This window comes from Mustelus asterias, chromosome 8 (genome assembly GCF_964213995.1).
Source record: "Mustelus asterias chromosome 8, sMusAst1.hap1.1, whole genome shotgun sequence".
Lineage (NCBI taxonomy): Eukaryota > Metazoa > Chordata > Chondrichthyes > Carcharhiniformes > Triakidae > Mustelus > Mustelus asterias.
Window position 1 is genome coordinate 13,144,800 of NC_135808.1, and position 3,596 is coordinate 13,148,395.

Below are 3,596 nucleotides of genomic sequence, written 5' to 3' on the forward strand. Positions count from 1 at the left end.
ACCTAACCAGCACGTCTTTCGGATTGTGGGAGGAAACCACAGCATCCGGTGGAAACCCACGCAGACACAGGGAGGACGTGCAGACTCCGCACAGACAGTGACCCAAGCCAAGAATCAAACCCGGGTCCCTGGTGCTGTGAGGCAGCAGTGCTAACCACTGTGCCCTGTGCCACCCCCATGTACTCCTGTTTCTTTGCTTCCACAGTACAGTACTTCTGACAAATTAAATACCAGTTTAATCTATTAGCAAGTAGAGAACTTGGATGAGTTCTGATTTGAGATTCTCAAACTGTGAATTTAAGTTGTTGGGACCAGGTCAGAAACTCCAAGGTATATTATGAAGTTAGCCTAAATTCTAACTTCTTGTGATTTTGGCATTAGTGCGAGCATATGGTATTTCTCTCCATGTATGATTCGATTGATCTAGATAAAAAACAGATAAATCCTTTACAGTACCTGAAGACATGACCCTCCGCCCAAATAAGGAGGGTGTGGCATTGCATGGATAGGTCACAGCATGTGAAGTAGAGCATTGCATTGAGGAAGTATGCAGTGCAGGGAATGTTTTACTGGGGTTTGGGCAGAGGAACATAGGCCAGGACATCTATGGAGGAACTCAGAGGTGAGCTTCAGTCTGCTTTCATCTCCCTCCTCATCTTCAACCCCCTCACCATGATTGTATCTGGCAAGGAAAGATTTAAATCTGTTTTACCTCCTTTTTATAATTCTCCTCCTCCTCTGAGACCATTTCTGGGCTGGATCTGCAGGAAAGGAGTGTAAGGTTTGGGAATTACCTCTTGGTATGAGGAGGGATGGGGAGTGTTTGATCGACCTACATCAGGTTAGTGGTTCATTGTGATCCCGTGCCAGATTTTGGAGTCTATCTATTCTTAAAGATCAGCCATGACATTATTGAATGGCGGAGCAGGCTCAATGGGCCAGATGGCCTACTCCTGCTCCTAGTTCTTATGTTCTTATGTTCTTAAAGGCAGTCTGAATCTCTTAAAGGGAAATTGCACCGAATTGCAAGTATAGTCTTGATGAATACAGTTACTGCAAACAAGAGGTATGGACACAGGACAGAGAGTAATGTTCCCTTTAAGCGGGGTGGTAATCTAATCGCACTGCAACTGGAAATTATCACACAGAAGGTGTCCCCTTTAAGATAATGTGCTTCTGGATGTGAGCAAAAAATTTAAAGGTACCACAAACTTAAACAAGTGTCCGTCTCCTCACTTCTCTTTCCTCCTTTAAGATGCTCCATTAAACCTACCTCTTTAACTAGGTTTCTGATTATTAGCTCTAACATTTTATTTGTGGCGTTGTGTAATTCTTTTTAGATAACATCTCTGTAAAGTGTCTTAGCAATTTTTACAACATTCATAGAATCCAGATAGTGTAGAAAGAGTCAATCTGGTCCATCAAGCCTGCACCAACAACAATCCCACCCAGGCCCTCTTCCACATATTTACTCTGCTAATCTCCCTAACACTAAGGGGCAATTTAGCATGGCCAATCAACCTAACCTGCACATCTTTGGACTGTGGGAAGAAACCAGAATAACCAAAGGAAACCCAGGCAGACACAGGGGCAACGCGCAAACTCTACACAGACACCCAAGGCTGGAATGGAACCCGGGTCCCTGATGCCATGAGGCAGCAGTTCTAACCACTATACCGTGGTGGTTAATAGTTCCATATGTCTCCAGGTTGCTGTTTTTGAGAATTCAATGCAGAGGCATGTATAGGTGCAACACAATGGTTAAACCCATGGTTTGAGCTGACCAAATCCTCATGCAGCCAAATTAAGTTGCTGATGGACTGTCCAGACTGTTGCGCCAGACCCTACTCCACATGAATGGTACCTGCACGGTACCAATAAGTGACCCCCTCACAGTGTTACATCCCCAGATTCATAATCTGCAGGAACCATTAAATAAAGCTCCCAGTTGACTGGGGGAGCGAGGGCTCCTCAGCGAGGGCACTCTTGCCTTGCTCTCACTCTGAAAACCCCCCACTTTAGAACAATGTGACTCGTGGGCATTTTTAGAAATTATAACCCACCAACAGACACTGCAGCTCCTGAAGGCTGTGGCAATGTCCAGGATGGATCCGAGAGTCATATAGATTCAAAGAGATTTACAGCATAGAAACAGGCCCTTCGGCCCAACTTGTCCATGCCACCCAGTTTTTACCATTAAGTTAGTCCCAATTGCCCGCATTTGGCCCTTATCCCTCTATACCCATCTTAGCTATGTAACTTTCTAAATGCATTTTAAAAGACAAAATTGTACCCACCTCTACTAATATCTCTGACAACTCGTTCCAGACACTCACCATCCTCTGAGTGCAAAAATTGCCCCTCTGGACATCTCCCTCCGAACATCTATTTTCTCCAGCCTATTAGCCTGTAACACCTTCTCTTCCTCAAAAACATGGCCCCTCTCCTTGGTGAACACTGAAGAAAAGTATTCATTCATCACCTCGCCTATCTCTACTGACTCCATACACAAGTTCCCACTACTGTCCTTGACCGGCCCTAACCTCACCCTGGTCATTCTTTTATTCCTCACATAAGAGTGAAAAGCCTTGGGGTTTTCCTTGATCCGACCCGCCAAGGACTTCTCGTGTACCCTCCTAGCTCTCCTAAGCCCCTTTTTCAGCTCATTCCTTGCTAACTTGTAACCCTCAATCAAGCCATCTGAACCTTGTTTCCTCATCCCTACATAAGCTTCCCCCTTCCTTTTCACAAGACATTCCACCTCTGTGTTAATGTAAGCCTACTTGTGACACTAATAAACTTTTTTAAAAAGTTGCAAGTTTACTTACTGCATCAGAGTGAGACCAGCAAAGTAAATGGTGTAGTTTCAATTTCACCCTCTGGATTTGAAATGCAGGGGATGGGTTTGATGTCGGTTTTACACAGGGTTACACATTTAGGGGAGGTGATGGCCTAGTGGTATTATCACTAGACTATTAATCCAGAAACTCAACTCTGGGGATCCACGTTCGAATCCCACCATGGCAGATGGTGGAATTTGAATACAATAAAAAATATCTGGAATTAAGAATCTACTGATGACCATGAAACCATTGTCGGAAAAACCCATCTGGTTCACTAATGTCCCTTTAGGGAAGGAAATCTGTCATCCTTACCGGGTCTGTCTTACATGTGACTCCAGAGCCACAGCTCTGGGAACTGCAACAAATGTTGGCCCAGCCAGCGATGCCCATATCCAAGAATGAATAAAAATCAGCTTAAAACTGCTTCTCAAGCCTCAGGATTAGTTTGGGGTTAGGACTGCAAATTCTTACCTCCTGTGTACAAGGGAACACAGGTTGAGTCTACCTAGCCCCTGTAAACACGTGAACAGCCTGACTCAACCTGTTTGGAGCTGAGGTTCGGCTCACTGAGCTCCTCCCCCTGTTGACAGGTAAGTTCAGAGAGGTGCTTCTCCTGTTTTGGCGTCCCAGTCGATGTGGAATCGAGGCGGGAGCGAGTGAATCCGGATCCCAGTCCGCTTGTGAAGAGGGTGAGAGCGGATCGGGATCCACACTGATCTCTGGATGCTGGCTGGAAGTTAAGACATTGCGGGG

General features: G+C 45.4%; 1 long non-coding RNA gene across 1 annotated transcript in view; it reads left to right on the top strand.

The window, feature by feature from the left end:
• Window positions 1–3,596, top strand: part of LOC144496867 (uncharacterized) — an 825,626-nt gene that overhangs the window by 166,928 nt on the left and 655,102 nt on the right. The window lies entirely within an intron of this gene.